Source organism: Elaeis guineensis, chromosome 2 (genome assembly GCF_000442705.2).
Source record: "Elaeis guineensis isolate ETL-2024a chromosome 2, EG11, whole genome shotgun sequence".
NCBI classification, from domain to species: domain Eukaryota; kingdom Viridiplantae; phylum Streptophyta; class Magnoliopsida; order Arecales; family Arecaceae; genus Elaeis; species Elaeis guineensis.
In genome coordinates, this window is record NC_025994.2 from 99,140,798 (window position 1) to 99,160,534 (window position 19,737).

General features: G+C 37.6%; 1 pseudogene; it reads right to left on the reverse strand.

Annotated features, from left to right (window-relative positions):
* Nucleotides 1–742: 742 nt before the first annotated feature.
* On the reverse strand, nucleotides 743–12,710 carry LOC105049588 (uncharacterized; annotated as a pseudogene).
* Between the last annotated feature and the right edge of the window lie 7,027 nt (nucleotides 12,711–19,737).

A 19,737-nucleotide genomic window follows, 5' to 3' on the forward strand; every position in this document is an offset into this window, starting at 1 on the left:
GGACCTACCTTCTGATTTTGGAATTAGCTCTACTTTTAACATTACAGATCTTGTCGCCTATAAAAAAACCAACTCGGATACCTAGTGAGCCATTTGAGCCTGAACCAACCTTTGAGAGCGAACCTATCCCTGAGTGTCCACCAGCCAAAATGTCAGCAAAACACGATCAGATTGAGAGAATTTTGGATGAGCAGATCCTTTCCACCCGGAGTCGAGGCTATCAGCGGTATCTGGTCAGATGGCGAGGTCGACCGGAGTCTGAAGATACCTGGATCACTCGAGAAGAGCTGCAACTCATTGATCCCGATCTACTTGAGCGTCACCAGAGCGAAATCGATCCACACTCGACAGGGTCGAGTTTTTCCCACCTCGGGAGAATTGGTGCGGACACCAGAGCCATCAAAAATCGGCAACATAATTTAAGTTCGATTTGGATCGAAGAAGCCTCATTAAATTGATTCTACTTCAGTTATTTATTTTCAGTCAATAAATTTTAATGCATTTGGCTTTGGGTCCATAGGGCCATACTTGGATTTGTCCACGTCACCTTTGGAGCCACCACTCTCCACATGCCAAGAGAAGAATATGCATGCCAGCATATGCCGTGCTCATGCCAAGTTGTGTCAAGCATCAAGCACCCACATGAAATTCCATTTCTTCCTTAGAATTCCTTAAGAGTTCTTGGCTACTTACTTATTTTGTTGAAGGCTGATTTCTTTCCTATGGTAGATTATAATGCTTTACTTTTTTGTGGAGGGTTGATTTCTTCCTTGTAAAAATAAGAGATTCCTAAACAAATAGGACCCTTAGAGTCCTATATAAATCCTTGTATCTTTCATGAAAGAAAACAATGAATGATTTTACAAACTCCACAAATACTTGTGTCAATCGCTCCGAGAGGGAGAGGGTGTGAGACCCAAAATCGCCCCACAAGGGGAGGGTGTGAGGCCCACTTTCTATCCTATTCCTTCTACTTAAGATTCAGTGTTCCTGCGACTCTGATCGACTCCACCATCTACCCACGCAAGCCTATTCCGTCAAGAGAAGATCTGTCTCCTCCAGAATTTTCATCTGTCGTGCTGAGAGAAGGAGTGATTTCTTATTCTACAGATCATATGCTGTCAAGGACCTTCGTTCCTTAACAGTTGATCTTTGATTTTTTTTTTTTTAATCCGATGTTGGTAAAGACCTAGTTCTTTATCGATGGATCTGTTTGGTTAAAAGATTAAGAGCCCTAATCAGAGTAGTTTCTTAACTACCACGATCCGGATTCTTATCATCTTCTTGGATTTTTCTCACGGGTTTAATGTTTTATTTTCTCTCGTTCCATTCTTATTTCTTTTTTTTGCATCTACTCGTGAGCATGTTTAATTTCTGTTATCTGTTTATGAAATTTTCTATTACTAATTGTTTACTGATCTCTCGAATGGCATTCGTCTGTATCATTTAGATTGATCTCGCTTTAGTCTCGTATCAATCAATCACGCCTCCTGAGCAGAGTATAGGCAACTATACTGTCTGTCCTGAGAATAATGAGCCCCTGGCCGGACGTGATTTGTTGTTGATGAACAGAAGAGAGCTTGATTATTAGGATTGATTTTCTTTTTAGGATTGTCCCGCATCAGATAGTTTCACTGCATTTCAAGGTGGATCAAAGGGATTTGAATCGAAAGTAGAGAGGATTTCTTAAAGATTTTAGGGAGAAGTAGAAAGGGGTTGGGTGAAGGAGTGGAATAGCTAGGGATATGATCCACAGCTCTACCGACCATAAGAAACTAGTCTCATTTGGGTTCATCAAATGCCACAACCATGCTAGACCTTACTTGACATTCCATAGCCAAGTCCTTTGTCACCACCAAAGTCAGCAGTGCCAAGCCAACTCCACTTCTGCCAATTTCATCACCATCAACCATCATATCCGGACAAACATTGTTGATGCTACCATCTTCTCTAGCTCCATCTGCAAGCTCCTCTTCCTCGGCTCCAACATCTACCTAGAGCTTGCCCCGCCATCCCATCCCTAAGTCCAATCTAAGGCCCTTGCAGCCCCTTCTCTCCTACAAAATTTCTCCCTCAAACCTTCGCTCAAGCGTAATTATGCTAATTATGATAAAATTAGATTTTCACTACAAGTAAATGATTGTCATCCTTGGTAGGCTCATAACTACCGACAACAACTAACTACAAGGTCATTCATGCAAAATAATAATAAAAATAATAATATTTGCAATGGAATGTGCTCAAAATGTAAATTTACAAGATTATACATGCAAATTCAAAATTTGGAAGGATACATAGGCAAAAATTTCTTTAACAATTTATTGCAGCATAGCATTGCGTACATCACCACAGCATGGTAAGGCAAGCATACATTCCAACCATTGTCATCCAATACTAGGTTGGCACGACACTGTGTTGCATAAGCCATGCTAGTTACAAGCCAACACACCCCGCACCAGAGTACTAGTGGCACTTAAATTCTTGCCCAATATCATCACTAGCATGATTTTCTTGTTGAGAGCTACTTTTGCAACTCTCTCTCTCCCCTAAATGGTCACTTTCTTTTCCTTTTCCTAATTTCTTTCTTTTTTCCTCTATTCCTTTTTCTTTCCTTTTCTTTTGATGATTCATTAGCAAGATGAACCATCTCGATATTGGATCCCGTATCTATAAAATCCTATTACAATGCCGATATACGGTTCGGTATGATATGAGATAGCATACCAGTACAAGATCAATATAGGGCAGTACGACAGACCATGTTCACTAGTTTGGAACATGCTGCCCTTTACACTGAAGAATCCAAACTACATACAGCAAGGAGCTACAGTTTGATGCATATAATGATCAAATACATAATGATATGGACAAAGAAGGGCATCACTTTTGGGGGGATGTCAAGACACCACTCCAGCAATTCAAACCAAGCTAGTCTGATGCCCTTAATTTTTGTAAGCATTAGTAGCTTGTTACACATGAGCATATAACCAACAACCCATCTCCATCAATGTTTTAGATGCCGAATTTGGTTGTATTCCATTGGTGGTAGCAGGGTGGCAATTGATGGATGACAATGAATGTTAAAGACATCATACGCAAGATTACTACCATGTGGTGGTGGGGTATGACTGTCAACAATGCAATGCATGGGACATGTGGCTAGTGATTACAGCAGAGAGTGGAGGTGATGATTGTTGCAAGTGCATGGTTATGGGAAGAAAATGGAATATAAGATAAGAAACCTTCTTCAAATCAAGATAATTGCATACGCAAGTTCCCAATTTTTCCTTTTCTTATATCAGTATTATATGCGGGTCTCGATGCAATGGTATTATGGTACGATTGTTCCATTATAACCCATGTATTGCAGATTCAAAACATAAAAACAACCCCCCTTTTGTCGCACATAGGGGTAAGACTGCATACATCTGACTGTCCCTAGGTCATAGTGGCAAAAGCCTTGTGCACTAGGATGCCTCTTTTTTATTTATGTTAGCATCAGCATGTGAGTGTTTCCCATCCAACACACTTAGACAATGTTACATTTCATGAATTTTAAAAAAAAAAAAGTCGATCAAAATCCATGAACTTATTTGAAAAAATTATTTTCCATTAGCTATGTTCTCTTTATTTTAACAAATTCTATGGGCTGACTTTTCTCAAAGATGACTATCATTATAAACAAGATTCAACTTCCTTTTTTTGTTAAAGATAACAAAATCTTTCAGTTAATTCAATCTCTACTTGTTATTTTGTTCCAAACTTCTTAAAATTAAAGGACAGGGAATCCGAACCGAAAACATAAACTAACAGAATTGGGGATATACCAATTAATAGGATAATAAAGAATCTGGCACACCAATTTTGAAGATTAAATTTTTACATTTTTTTTCACTTAAAATGCAATTTTTCTCTTTTCCATTTTTTGAAGCAACAACTATTGTAAAGAACAATGATAAAAATTACAAGAAGAATAGTAGTCATTCTCTTATCATCAAAGTTGTAAGAAGATGCCTAGCATCCAAATAAAAAGAGTAGCACAAAAAAGCAATCCTGGTAAGTACAACCAACAATTAGATCCTAGGCTCTAACACTAAAAGCAAACTACCAACAAGAGCTCGTAAATATAGACTACAATTATTTACCTTCTTTTGAAAGTTAGGTAAATTTCAAACCCGATAAGATACATGATGAAGCATCAACCTACTTTAGTTCCTCACGTACAAAAATTATAATGAGGGTGTAAGTTGTAGTAGCTTGACGAATATTTAGTCAAACCTCAGTATATAAGGTCTGCACCAAGAAATTAACCAGACATGCATAGCTTCTTGTATGTCCATCTAAAAAATTCCAACAAGATCAATACAATTCATTCATCTGATATATACACAAGGTAGATTCTCATAACAACATGTCTAGGTTCTCTCTCTTCACTCTAAATCATTTTGTCAATTACCTAAGTAAGAGAGTGGCCTCAATAAAAGATGTTCCCATCACTCATTAAAAATGCTTGAGTTGGGGAAGAATTAGTTGGAAGCTAACGACCCATATGAAGTTCATAATTGGATGAAGCAAATGGCAAATTTTGAAAATGGAACGGTATTTGGAAAAATAAATTTCCTCTTATGGTAAACTTATTTATTTAAAAAGCTTCACCATCATTGCTTTACCTACATTTATACTACTGCACCAATGAAGCAAATCATACTGAGTTATTCATATCCATTTTGTGGGAGTAAAATGGAGAAATGGATCCTATCTGTATGCAGCTCTTTAAAGCACTCCAGTTTGTGAAAAATAAAAAGTTAAGAAGACAATAAAGGAAAGGAATGTCAACAACCATTTTAGGAAACATAATGAATCTCAGAATAATCAAATGAAACAATTTTTGAAATATGTACAGCAACAAACATAGTACTTACCATGTGATTGTTGAACATTTCAAGCAATGCACGAGAGTTTGGATCACTCTAGTTTTTGCAATTAAAACAAAAACTGTACAACAATCAGGGAAAAAGGAGGAACAAAATCATGAAAGAATTCAGAAAATACTTTTAAAAGAGTTATTTTTCAAAATATCATGTTTTGAGTGGAAGAAATTGTTTACTGCTAGATTACAATCAGACATATGGCAATGGAGATTTCTACAAAGTTTGGGTTTAAGGACAGCCAAATATATAGAAGATTTCTACTTTTACTTTATACATCTCTAGATTTTGACGTTATAATGCTCATAAATATCCTTAAAACTTGCAAAATCTAAGTTTTATATAGAACTGCATCTAACCCTCACATAAATAAAGGAATTTAAAAAAAAAAAAAGCATAAAAAAGTCTATATATGACATAAATTTGGTCAAGATTTTAAATCCCGTGAAACAAGGCTGTCCCGATTTTTTCATGGAATGGGACGCGTCGCTGACCTGCCCCGTCTTAACACTTGAGACAAAGGATGTCCCAAGGCATCCCAATCGGAACGTTGGGATGCTAGTGGGATGGCCTGTCCCAACACATGGGATAGTATCCCGTCCCGATATCCCATAGGACGTCCCACTGGGACCTGAATCCCTGAATTTGGGTCCATTAGTTTTGGTTGAAACTCCAACACCAACCTGAATGGTGATTGGATTGGACATCACAATTTTGGTTTTTATGGTCTTAAATTAAACTTCAAATCATGATTTGCAAAAGACATTTTTTTAGAAAATATATGAAAGTTTTTATACTTTGCAACACTTAATTAACAAGGTTATAGAGGGAGCTATATAAATTAAAATTATTGAAGAAACAAATGAAGAAATAAACAAACCATAACATAAGACAAGTTTATGAAGTTGTTCAGTAATGGCTATTTGATTCTGACAAATAGACCAGAGGGCAATGATGGTGTCTTTATGAATTTATAAAAAAAAAGTCAAAATTCTTAGGCACAGCAAATTTCACAGCTCGGCGTGAGGGAAACATTTTGACCAAGTTATATGCTGTCCTGGCAGCACTATAAGAGGCAGCAGACCTGAATATAGAGGAGCCATTGGTTTATAACAATGCTCAAGAAGTTGCTGGATGCTGCAGAATAATAAAGAGGCAATTTCAGAAGTTGTTCTGGGCTGCATTTGGTGGGGGGATAAGTGGGGGACATCCCCTAAAATATGGGATATCTTGCCAAACACCTAAACGCACCCAAGAATAGGATTATCTTATAAATGCCAGAAGCGAGAGAGAGAGAGAGAAAGAAGGGAAAATTTGTTCCACAAAAATGGCATGATAGAGTTATTCCATGGAACAGGGGATACTTATCCCCTCTAAATATCATTTTGCACGTATCACTCTTTAAACACACCGAAAAAGTCGGAGGCAGTTTTGCCCTTGTGACAAAATCCAAATGATTATGAAAACTGATGCATTCACTTAATACTTGCGATTATCCCCTCTAACAGATGCAGCCTTAGCAGTTCAGTAGAAAGACATACTAAGAAAATTAAATGGCTTATAAAATGGAATAACAGCAGTACTTTGACCCTCCCCCCTGCCCCTCAGAGACAAAAGAGAGAAAAAGAAAAATTCTTTCGAGTCTATAGTTATATAATGCAACTGATAAATCAAAGTAAAATAAGTCAAAGTTTGATAACATATAAAAGTCAGCTCCAGTTGGCAGCTATCCCTTGAGGAACCATGGGCAAGAAAAGCCTGGCTATTAACCTACAAGACCAATCGGAATGCAGCATACTTACCTTGTTGGTTATGTAACTCATGTCTATGCAACAGAAAGCATCCCTCCATAGTTACTTTAGGAATTTCTAAGTTTCAACGAAGATTAACAAACAGTGACGAAGGCTAGGTTTAATAGAAGGAATCACATTCATCTCTAGGTTTACCACATAGATAAACAGAAACACAATTCTCATATACATAAATTTCATCCAACAAACAAGGTACATATCTAAATATTAAAATGATTTTCTTGACCTAGAACCATAATACTTTCAAAATGATTTGTCAATTTTTTGATTATTTAGAAATAAGTTATTTCAACATATTATCCAAGTCTCTTGCACAATCTTTCACATGTTGGGTTTTTTCACTAGTGTTAACACGTTGACCCTTGCTTTTTTTTTCCCTTTTTCAATTGTTTCACTCTCTTAATTATGTAGATATAATAAAGGTATAAAAGTGACCTGACTAAATAAGAATCTTCAAAATCTATTTCTATAAGTGTTCTCATTATACAACTTCTGAATGTGCACATCTTTTCCAAGCATCACCACCTCTTCACTCATTTTATATTATCTGTACTGCTAATTGATTTACCTCTTTGTTAATACAGTATTCACATCTTTTAAGCAAAACCTTTTTTTATAATCATCATAAAATGCATACTTAGAGTTACTAACAAATACTAACAATGTTCAGTAGCTGGTAGAGCATTGCAAAGAAAACTTGAGTGGTCTAATTGCATCATATTAAAAAAAATAGGAAGCTAAAAATGCAGATCACCAATACGGGATAATGCATAATCCACCCAGAAGGACAGAACTGCCAAATATCAAAATAGTCCAGCAAAGATAGCAAGTCAGGTATGTAAATATGATCATATAGCATAGAACATCAGAATTCCAACAGCAGCAAGCAAAAACTAATCTCCAGACACTCAGATTATGCATTATTTCTATTGGGAAATAAATGTTCCAACTTTTCCAGTGTGCCAGTCAGAAATCTTTTCAAAGTTCTAGCATTCTATAGCTTACAAAGTTTATTATTGCAGAAAAGGAAGAAGTTGATATCTGTTAATGCTAAACATTCATCATTCAGTTTCTTCGACTATAGCCCAAATGACAGCAGCAGGTTCCATTATAAGAATCTATGATTGACTGAAAAAGGATAACCATATCTGAAACATACTGTAACATGAAAAACATATGTACCAATGACACTGACCAATTCAAAAGTTAAAATTTTATAGCTAAAACAGCAAAGATTAACCTAATACAAGAAAAGAATGACAGAGGAAACATCAGCAGGCAAGATAAGTGCCATGATTTTGCACTGATTCTTGGTGATCAATTAGAAACTTATCAAAAATCCATAGCACAGCTAGAGGAATGGTTCCTACGAGGTCCCATATCCTAACACCAGGAAACAGAGGAAGGGAACACAACAAACTGGCTAAAACCAGGGAAAAAAAATCATTTAAATGAAAACACCAAACCGTCCTATCCCTTCAATCATCATGCTTGCCTCCCAACTGAGGGATGGCACTGTTACCTTTTCCCAAAACATTCATCCGAAAGCTGTATACCAAAGAACAGCCACAGAATACTACACAGCTCAGCCCTCAGATTCATGGTTATGAAATACAAGCTAGGAGAAAATGCCTATACAGGTATAGGCAAACCCGGGCTGTCCTCCCAAAGTTTGAACCCCTCTCCTTAATGCTCGAGTTGCACATTCCACAAGAAACATCCTGAGTAACAATACCCCACCCCCAACATCCTCCCCCTCTCAAAGCCCCATACTAAATCTTCAAAAAACCTTTCACTCTCCTCCTCCATATTCATCAGCATTTCGCTAACAAGTTAAATTTCCGAATTTCAAGCTTCCTATGTCTTAGGCAGATGCTCCTGTCTCCCAAAAAAAGTCATCTCATGATGTTTCTATAGAGGATCAATTATCATCATTTGGCATCTTAACCAGTGAAGAATTATCGAAATTGAGACAGGATTTGCATTATTTAAGACATGTTTGACTGCCTACAAAGGGTTAATTTTCTTCCAAGTTGCAGGGCTTCAGTCTCAGATCAAAGTAACGTTATTTAGCAATGTTTCTTATGAGTCTCAATGCACAGAAGAAGACAAAGTCTAAAACCTCAGGTTTATTTTTCTTGCATCCAGTCCATATGGCAAACACTTCAATTAGATCAATATCCGTGATCACCCTGAGAAGGGTCACTATGTATTTGTAAGTTGTAACCTTGGAAAACTAAAGGATAATCATGCCATTTGCCACCTGCATAATATCAACTAAGCCGCTCTCACTATGGTTCTTATAGATGTTGATGCATCTATAGCTCACTAACCCAACAACTCCTCAAGGGAAACAGCAAACGTAGGGAATTGGATTCACTTGTCAAATGCACCAAATCTCATAATGCATGCAACCATGATATGAGATATACCAGATTTTCTCAATGTTCATTACCTCCCTATTGCTTAGCAAAATATCACACTCCTTCCTATGCCTGAAATGAAAAATTTAATAGATCTGTCTGCCTGCCATAAAAGAAAAGATGACTAAAAGAAGAAAAAAAACTCTAGGTTAAGAAAACTAAAAAAAGGGCTCACCACATTTGTTGTAAATAGTGAAATATCTTTCGTGCCTAGTTCAGTATAATATTTCAGTTAAAATCCATGGAACTCAAGTATCATCTCCTGCTTCACTAATCCCTAAATCATTCGCTAAAGAAGTACAAAACCATCATTATTGTATAATCAACATGTTACTTCCTTTTTCTGTCCTCATCCTTGCAACAGGAAACCAATGTGCATCAAAGATCGAATGTTATTTCCCAATTTTACTTAATAGCAAATTTGTCTGGAGATATTATCTCCAATTTAGAGCATTTTAATATTCTCCATGATGCATCTACAACCTTCTATCTTTTCTTCAATTGCATCCCAAGCTACTTATTTGTTCCATCCTATTTCTTATATATCTTGAAGTTGCGTTCTAATAACGATTGGGATTTATATCCTTCTGGTTTAGACACTTCAGTTTAGTTTTATTGCCTCATAACCGGTTCCTGAAGAAAATTTCAATCTGAGCCAGGCCTTCAGTTTGCCTTACTCCACACTTGAGAGCAGTTTCATGCAATCTGATCCTACAAAGTCATGTCAAAAGAAAAAAAAAATCCACAACAATTCCTGCAAGTTAGGTGTCCCCATAAATATAAGGTTCCATTTTTTTAAAGGTTCTTGAAAGCCTTAGTTTCTGGGGAAAAAAAATCATTTGTAGCCCAAACATGTGGATCATAAGATTTTGCAAAACCAAGTCATTTTTTCTTTACCCAACAAATTCTATTGCTTTGAAGTCTAGATGGTACATCCAAACAGATTCACTCTTTGCCAAGAAAATAAGGTTATGGCTGTAAGCAAGAAAAAGCAGTGTAATAAACATATATATTCCTAATTTCAGGAACTGAGGAAACGCATCTTTCCCATCCCAAAAACCTGAATTCCAGGAGCTTCGAAGCTGATATAGATAGAGAGACCGATGACTGCAATACCATAAAGTCTTTTTTTTATTGGAAAAAAAAAAGCTAGAAAAAAAAAAAAACCAGACGACAAATCAATTTAGTATAGGTCCACAGCTTCAATTCAAGGACAAAGTCAAAGTTTGTAAAGAAGGAGAAGAGTGTAGCATTTTTCAATTTCATTACATGATAAAGTTCAGCTGAATTAGTGTCAGGTAGGATTCCTAATTTAAAAAACAATGTGCAGGATATATGGTTTTACCTGATTAAGCATCCATTTGAAGCCAACAGCAGCTGTGCATTCATTTTTAGAAGCACTACTATACCATCGAGATTGTACACTTAATCTAATGTCCGCGAGATAGATGAAATATTGCTCCATCTTTCTTTGACAGAGAAGATCTCACCTTTGCAACTAACATTAATATGGCTATTCAACAAGGTCTCAAACCACCCACTTCCAGACCTGTGCATCGATAAAATTGCAAAGAACCAAACTGGTGTGCACGCACACTCATTCCTGTAAGATTCACCAAAACAGGTATCACATGATTCTAACCAAAGATAATCAATTAACGAACAAGAAACGATCATTACCTACTATAAGCAGTGGGTTCTGGATAGTTCACACAAGGAACCTCAGATTGTGGAATGCCAGGATCAGGACAGGGTTTTGGTTCTGTAAGTCTCACCATAATTGGATTAGGCGTTGTGGGGATCCCCTTTTGCTTTAAATACAGTATACATATATAAACGCCACCTATCGTTACCAAGGCCAACGCAGCCATCCATAATACAAGTGGATATTTCTTGGGAGGCTTTATGATAAGACTATCCTGCATAAGAAGGATTTGCGGAGAACCAACGCTGTAAGTTTTGCGTTTAGAAAGATACACTAACTCCCTTGATTTTTTTTTTTTTTTTTTTTAACCAACAAATCCTTGGAAGAATGCAAAAAGGCTCAATGGAAGTAACCAGATTACGAGACAAGAAGTTCCTAAAAGTATCTTTGCATGACAATGCCTCATAGATCGGATAGAAGTCATAAGCTGAGAGGCTAATGGAAACAACAGATGATTCAAAACAATGCATTGATCTAAAATGGTGATCTTTTTTGCGAACGAAACCATGGAACGTGATCTAAAAAGGTGATATTTCAACACAAAGCATTCGATCTTCGATGCAAAAAATCAGCCTATCCCAAACTCTGTTTTCACGAATTCAAGAAACGGAAAGAAAAAAAATATATCATATTTTTTGGAACCCAAAGAACACCGAAATCAAAACACAAAGCTTTAGCCAAAAACGATCTGAAGAATAGAATAAACCACCAGATAGAAATAAATCTACCAAGAAAACACAAAAAGGATACATCTTGCTCCCAGAATCCAACCCCTACAAAAAAAAAAAAAAAAGAAAAAAAAAAGATCCCAAATTCCACATCAAAACCGAATGTTGCAAAGCACGGTTAATCTTCTCTAACCAAGAAATCAAAAAGGAAAAAAAGGTGCCAGAATCAGTGATGAAAGGATCGCATTACTGAAATAACAGCATTCCTCGTTCATCTTTTCTTTCCTTCTTTTCCCTTTCTTGAATTTTTAAGGAAGAAGGGCATGGAAAGAGAAAAGCTTCCCTTCCTATATTCTTCTCCTCCCTCCTTTCTTCCCCTATTCTTCAACTTCTTATCACCTTCTTGTAGCTCCCTTCTTTCCCAGCTCCTCTTCCTTTTAGAAAAATCAAAGCCCGAACTTGGTTGGGCACTTCGCTCATCGAATCGAAGCCCTCTCCTCCTACCCTCCCCCGCTACGAGGCTTCTCTCCCTGCCCTATTTCCCCCCTTTCCCGAACTACAAAACAGGTTTTCTTTTCTTGCCTTTCTTTCTTCTTCCTCGACGGCTTCGAACGCGGCGCTTTGGAGAGTTTCACTGTTTTGAATTCCAGTTTTTATTTGGTAGGAATTAGGATGCTAAGAAGGCCGAGGACGAAAGGCAGAGAAGAGTATTAAGGGTGCGAGAAAGGTTAGGCTGCCTAAAATAAAAACTTAAAAATAAAATATTTATATTTATTTTTTAAAAAATTTTGATAATAAAAAAAAGATTTTTGTTATGATTTCCAAAAGGATAGATCCGTCATTTTAATTTAGAACAAAACTGACCGTCCGGTTAAGAAAGAATGCCCACGATTCGTTACCGGCAACTGCCTGTAGCTTTATCCAGGACTAGTCTATACCAACGGCCGACGCGGTAAAAGTTTTACAGGTTAGGGACATTTTCAACATCCTATTCTCCTCTGATCCCGATCCGTTTGCAATGGAGCCGGTGCTTTTCATCTTCTATTGTCGGTGAAGGGGCGGCGAGGGCGGAGGGCCGGCGCAGAGAGACGGCGGGCGAGGGAGGGGGTCGGCGCAGAAAGGAGGAGACGGCAGGCGAGGGGAGGGGGCCGGCGCAGAGAAGCGGTGGATAAGGGGAGGGGACGGCGCGGCGAGGGGAGGGGAGGGGGCGGCGAGAAGAAGCGGCGGACAAGGGGGAGGGGGTCGGCATGGAGAGGCAGCAGGTAAGGGGAGATGGCGGTGAGGGTATTGGAATACCGGTTTAGGTGTTAAAATTTCTTAATTCACCTGTCCAATGGATGGTTAGAATATTTTCTATCATTTTGATAAAAATTAATTAAAAACTACAAAATATGATCTGATTCATCATAAATAAATTTAAATTTAAAAAAATAAATTTAAATTATAAATAAATTGATCTATTTAATTTATTTAATATTTAAATTAAATTTGAATTATAAATATTTAATCTATTTAATTTATTTAATATTTAAATTAAATTAAATTAAAAATCTATTTAATTTATTTAAGATCTATTTAATATATTTAAAATTTATTTAATTTATTTTTAATTTATTTAATCTGATCTATTTAATCAATTTAATCTGTTCAATTTATTTAATTTAATTTATTTAATAAATTAATTAAATTGGTCGAAATAAATTATTTGTTTAATAAATATATTAAATTTTATTTAAATTTTTTATCTATTGAATAAAAAAATCAGATTTGAATGGATGATTTTTGATCGAATCTTTATTGATCCGGTTTGATCTAACTATTATTTTTAATATATTTTTTAAATATATATTTTATTTAATTTTTTTTATTTTATAACGATGATTGATAATATGGCTAAAGAGCGAGCTCGGCCTCGGGCAAAACTGGCCGGTAAAGTCCAAAAAGTCAATGTGGGTGGCCAGAGACGGTGGAGTTGGGGGCAAAATTAAATGAAAAAAATTAAAAGATAAGAATGAAATTTATTTTTTTAAAAATAAAATAATTAATGATAAATATTGATTAAACTCTGTAGGTATGATTGGGTGCGATTATGGAAATAATTTTCTTGGTCGAGCGGGTTGGACAATGTCAGGCACTCGGGCTGCTCATTCGCCACCCTGCCCAGGAGAGTCCTAGATGAATTAAAAAAATAAATGAGAAATAAAAAGATTTAGTGCGTGCATCAAAAAGAATATGAGAAATTTTTTTCAACAAAATAGGGCCATGCATAACGCTTGGAAGAATCCTAAGTGAAAACCAAGCGCATCTTTTTGATGGCAAAATAAAAAAAAGATACGTAAATCCTAAAATACGAAGAGTGTCGATGGAGATAATATTCATTAGCTGATGTTTAGGAGTCTTAAATTTTACAAAGAGGAAAGAAAGGGTCGGCCAGTATTTGGAAATCCGATTTCCCAAGATTCTGGAAGGGGAACAGATGTGTGTAGAAAATCCCATTTTCCAAGTTTCATGTTTCTTCTTCTCCTCTAAATGCGAGACCTACATAAATAAAAGAGCGAATTTTAAGTGCAAATATAAAAACCATATATATATATATATATATATATATATATATATATATATAAGAGAAGAGGGATCGTTCAATTTTTGAGTTCAGATCAATCTCGGGCTCGTTTTAGCTCCTGCGTTTTTTATAATTTTATTTAGTATTCTCGTGTATTTCTTAGAGTTTCCTTGTGTCCGTCTTTCCTATATAATTATCTCGAAAAGCATGGTAGAACCTACTGGTGCGGTCTCTCGTAATTTACCTGTAATATATGAATTTGTCGTTATAAATATACCTCAGTTTTTGGATGAATCTTTATTACTATATCAGTTTTGTTTTTATTATTTTATTCAACTGGATTGTAACAGGCATTCCCCAATACCCAAGAAAAGCTGGGAGCCATGGCGGCAATCTCGAATCAGAGGACAAGCTGACAGCCTTTGCCCTCTTCGGGAGGGAATCATTTCTTCGATCCGCTTCGAGGAATTGCTTCCATTCGTAAGTTTCAAGCGCCCCAAAGTGTCCTCCTTCCGAAGTTGAAACCCTAGCTTCTGATCTCGAATGGTGGAACTGATGGTGATGGAGTCCAGGTGAGTCCATCCCTCTGTTCATTTAAAATCCCCATTATTTTGTAGGTCAGATCTCCCAGCTTTGGCACTCAACCCTCGCAAGATTGATCCGTTTTTTCCACCATGAATTCATTATATGTCGTAGTAATTTATTCGACATCCGTTTCTTTTTCTAATTTTTTTAATACACAACTTTATCCGTTATAACTCTTGCGCGGTCTCGATTAATTCCATCATGAATTCTGTGTACAGTGGTAATTTTTTCGGTGTAAAGCATTTGGCTGATATTTAACCATTATGACTACCGTTCTATTGTTTGATGTATCTCTAATCTTCATTTACTCATTCCAAGAATAACTGAAGCACTGAAAGATCAATTTTTACCGCATCACGGATAGCAGGTATCTCTGATTCATCAATATCATTACCTTACATCATCAATTTACCTCATCATTAATATTATTATTTAACTTGCTGATCAATTTTTACCTTATTATGATTCATTAATATCATTCTTCTTGGCTTCAGCAAGGTTACTGTCTTCTTTAATTACATAATGGTGGAATTGAGGTTTTCCATGATTAAATCACGGAAGTATTACTCAGTATACTATTGTTGTTGTATTGTAAACATCTTAAGAAGGGTTCCAAAGCTCTACTGATCCCCAACAAGCAGTGTAACCTGCAGCGCTTTTATCTTTATCTTTGACACAACTTATAGAAATAGCTCTACAGCACTTTGAAGATGAAAGCTAAAAAAAGTTTTCTCATAAAGTGGGTCAAAGAGAGCAGAAGATTAAAAGATGACAAATATTTGGAGGAGTTCGAGCTCAAGCCTCAGGAGTTGCTTCCTCGAGTGTTTGACCTGGGATTCTTGCATTGTTTATTTGCAAAATTATTGGCAGTGTCCCGATTATTACTCTTTCTCAAAAAAAAGGAAAAAGAGAAAGTAAAAGACCATAAACTTCTGATATGAAATGGAAATCCTATGTGAAAAATAACTCCTACAAAGAGGGATTTGGTCTTGATAAAAAATTTCTGTGATGGAGCTTCGAGATCCTCCAAGGTGGACGAACATTTGTGAATTGTTGGTCACAATTTAGACCGTAGTTAAAAGGTCATATTTTGGTCAGGTGCTGATGATCACCAAGGCTTCAGGTTGTGAAGTATTTTTACATAGATAACCATGGAAAATGCAAAGATAAATGGACACTGGGTTTCATGGGACCCAAGAGGCAGCACCATTGACACTCGAAGATTATTTCTGAGTGCCAATGAAGCAGTTGTTGCAAATTCATGTTGCTCAAGGAAGTACCAATTGTCTAGGTAGTCACATCTCTTTCTTCCAACTAGTTCGAATTTAGATTAATAAACAAAGATTTTGATGTCTTTCTATATTGCGAGCAACCCTACTATATCAATCAATGAGATAAATGAATATGGTTCCTGGAGCTTTGAAAGAAGAATGATCCAATGGATTGATTACTCTTTCTTCCAACTAGTTCGAATTTAGATTAATAAACAAAGATTTTGATGTCTTTCTATATTGCGAGCAACCCTACTATATCAATCAATGAGATAAATGAATATGGTTCCTGGAGCTTTGAAAGAAGAATGATCCAATGGATTGATTACTTATAAAGAAGGCTCTGTGAGATTTGAAGGTGTTGCTGATTAATATGGAACCCTGACTCTAATTGCTTGATTATTCTTGCTTTTCTTTGATCAACTCTTTGGAAAGCTGTGGATGACGATCTCATGTGATAATGACATTGTCTAAGGTCACTGGTTTCAGAGGCTTATGGAATGCTTAGATCTTTCTCAGGTGTGTAGCATCTATTCTTTTATTCCACCCTGGGATATTAACTTGTGTTTATATACATATATACCTGTGGCATTGTCAAGCAAAGAAAGAGGGGTTCCTGTGAAGTGGAAGCATTTGATGTTGTGAAGTTGGAATCCCATTTCTTCGGGCATTTGTAAATAACAAAATTTTTTGATTACATTTCCGATAAGCATCTATGATGTGTAAACATTGACAGTGGATTGAACTACCGTTTTAGTACCCATAAGAATATAAATCAAAATTATCAAATTGAGATTCGACTCGTGAGTCATCCATGCTTTAATTTGAATCGTGACTCAAATCGTGATTCGAATCATAAAATTTAATAATAAATTAAAAAAAATTATTTAAAAAATATTTAAAAAATTGTTAAAGAGTAAAAACTGTTTATTTATTTATTTTGATTAAGTGGCTGTGTCACGGCTGCGCGCGCGCGGGTTTTTTTTTTCAAGTGGCTGTGCTACGGCCCACGGAACAATAGGCAATGGGCAACGCCACAACAAATGTCTGATGACTCCGATCATTAAAAAAAAAAAAAAAGGGAAAAGAGAAAAAGAGCAGGGAGAGGCTTTGTGGTGGCTTCGTACGTGGCTTCGTTAGAAGATTCCAGAGCAAACTTGGTCGGATTAAAAAAGAAAAGACTTCGTGGTGGCTTCGGAGAAGAGAAACAGAGTGGGGAGAGATCGAGAGGTCGGCTTCGTGGTGGCTTAGGAGAAGAGAAATAGAGCGAGGAGAGAAACAGGGAGAGGAAAAAAAAAAAAAAAAGCGACTTCCGGGTACCTACCAGATGAACTCTCGGAGTTGCTTCAAAAGCGTTGAGGATTTTTTTTCCTCACGCGCTCTCTTCCTATTCTCGCCGATATTGCCGTAGTCTTCGAAGACTCAAAGCAGTCGGAGAAGATGGAAAAACAGTAGTAAATAGAAGTTCGAGACTTATTTCTTTTGGCCAAAATCCGACTCTTCCGCTTCCAAAAACAACGGACAATTGATCTCGGAGTCATCTTTTCTATCTTGACGATATCAAACGATTCCGCGAGTCGCATGATTCAACTGATAAATCCGCGATTCAGATATGATTCTTGTCTTTTTACGATTCTTCATCTCGATTCGACTCAGTCAGGCTTAGAATCGTTTCGAATTATACGAGTCGAATCATAACCCGTACGATTCTAACAATAGAGATATAAACTAATGCATATAGTGATCGAAGTACTTTTACCTAGGTTTTTTCCCCTTCTCTTTGGGCATTAGATTTCTGAGTTAAAAGAGTTTATTGCCATTGCAAGCGCTACTGCAATGCAGTACCTCGACCCCTACGAGCCTACACCAAGAGCTAGGCCGATCTCATATCTTCTTTTTATAGGCAATTGCCTCTTACTTGGTAGGACGATTGCTCGAAATGCTGCATGTTTTCGATGGATTTTGGAGGAGTATTGGGGAGCTTCTAGGCAAAAGGTTAATTTCGTGAAATCGGCTTTATATTTCCATCCTAAAACCAAGATTAGGTTGCCGCAGATCATTCATGAGAGACTAGGGATCTTGGAGCATAATGGACCCTGTCATTACCTTGGGGTGCCGATTACTAGACATAGACTCCGAAGGATTGAATGCACGAGGATTGAGGAGTCGATTCGGGATCGAGTAGAGGGTTAGTAAGCTAGATATCTTTCTATGATGGATCAACCACTCTTGTTAGATCTGTGCTCAGCCTTGTTCCAATCTATTTGGTGTTCCACACTATTCTATCGAAGATGGTGATAATGAGATGTGATCAGCAGTTCAAGAGTTTTTTATGGGGGCCCACTATGGTAGGGGTGGTGTCCACCTTTGGCTTGAGAGGTAATCTGCTAGCCTACTAGGGAAGGTAGTCATGGTATCCAGTCCCTTATGGCGAGACGTGATGCTTTGATTGCTAGACATGCTGCTAGATTTATATTGCAGCCGGAGTGCCTTTGGAGTGTGCTGATGAGGGCCTGATATGGTTCTTGGCACCTCGATGATGCTATCCTTCCTGATCAGTATAGTTTTTTTTATATGGAGAGAGATCTGCTCTCGGGCTCTGGTGGTCCTGAGCCGAGTTAGGTGGCTGGTAGGTGATGGTCGAACAATTAATATCCTATGGGAACTGTGGGTTGCTGAGCTATCATTGAGTAGATGGCCCACCTTTGTGAACATGAACATCACAGAAATGAGTCATGTTTGCGACCTTTTCCAGCCGAGGGGGGGGCATCGGTGGAATGTTAGTTTAGTCACTCACTTGTTTGGCACTGAATTGGCGGCGAGGGTGCTTTCTATTTTCCTGCCTATTCATATCGGTCCGGATGTGAGAGTGTAGAGATTGGCCTGCAGTCCGCGTGTGGTGACCAAGGAGCTTTATGAGGCTTATAGGGGGATTCCAATTAGAAGATTGGATGGGGTTTGGATTTGGCGATTGCACATCCACCTGAGAGCCAGCTTGTTCATTTGGAAAGTGGCTTGCCGTTGGCTCCCAATAAGGATGATCCTACATGCTAGAGACATGGAGATTCCAGCTGTTTGTCCGTCATGTAATCTAGAGGAGGAGACTATTGATCATGTCTTGTTCCTATGCCCTTGTGCTCACCTGGTTTGGTGAATGTCCGGCCTTCATGCCATCGCCACCATCCCTATGGAGCCTACTCAGACCTTTTTAGAAGCCATTCGGAGAAGCATGGAGAGTGATACATCTTGGAGCATAGGTAATCGGCTGGCTTACATTGCCTATCATATCTAGCTGGCTAGGAATATAGGTTTATTTGAAGGAGTTTGGCGGTTTGCAAAGTTCACTCTTGAGAGGACCTCCCTTAAGGCTATGGAGATCATGTGTTGGACTTCGATCAGTTGGACCTTAGCGACTCAAAAACTCTGGGACTCTCTGGCTGCTGCGGCAGCACTCTGATTGATTTATATCACTTGGGAGCCCCCACTCTCTGGATTTGTCAAGGTCAACTTCGATGGCAACATCAGAGGCAATAGAGGAGGTGCGGGATTTGTGATCCGTGGTTCGGATTCTAGGCTTCTTGCCATCGACGGTCATCACCTTATTAGCAATACGATTCTAACAGCTAAGTTACAGGCAATGTGGATAGACATCACCTTTGCTAGACTGAGACTTGGTGCAGTGAGGCTCATGCTCGAGGGAGACTCGGCCACGGTAGTTGCTTGATTACGTGGATAGCCATCGACTGCCACAGTGCATCCCCTCATTTATGATTGCCAGTGTGT